Source organism: Nyctibius grandis, chromosome 11 (assembly GCF_013368605.1).
Source record: "Nyctibius grandis isolate bNycGra1 chromosome 11, bNycGra1.pri, whole genome shotgun sequence".
Lineage (NCBI taxonomy): Eukaryota > Metazoa > Chordata > Aves > Nyctibiiformes > Nyctibiidae > Nyctibius > Nyctibius grandis.
The window spans coordinates 12,740,975-12,741,406 of NC_090668.1; positions in this window are offsets into that span (position 1 = coordinate 12,740,975).

Sequence of the window (432 nt, forward strand, 5' to 3'; positions counted from 1 at the left end):
AAAGTACGGACACATTGACTCAGCTAGTGCAGCTGCAGCAGGAGTTGCTGTTTTAAACTTGGAAGTACTGGAAGATTATTATTGTATTCATTTATGCAAATTACAGAAGGTATAACTGAAATAAGGTCAGTAGTGTTTGTCAGTGTGCTGCAGCTGAGGTCGTTGGAACGTTAAGTGCTTTGTAAATGAATGCTTTCTGACTGCAAGCAAAGACGGTCCAGAAACTGCAGTTCAAGGAATGGCTGACTTACTTCAAGAGGTACAGCTTTTTTTAACACTAGTATCTTGTAGAAATTAGGACAAAGACTGGAACGTTTGTGGGCTTTTACTGTTGTGATGTACTAGCTCTAGGTTCTGTGCAGCTGCCTGTAGCCTTTCTGCTGAAGGATCTTTGTGGTTTTCATTTGCTAACATGCGTGGAAATGAGAACAA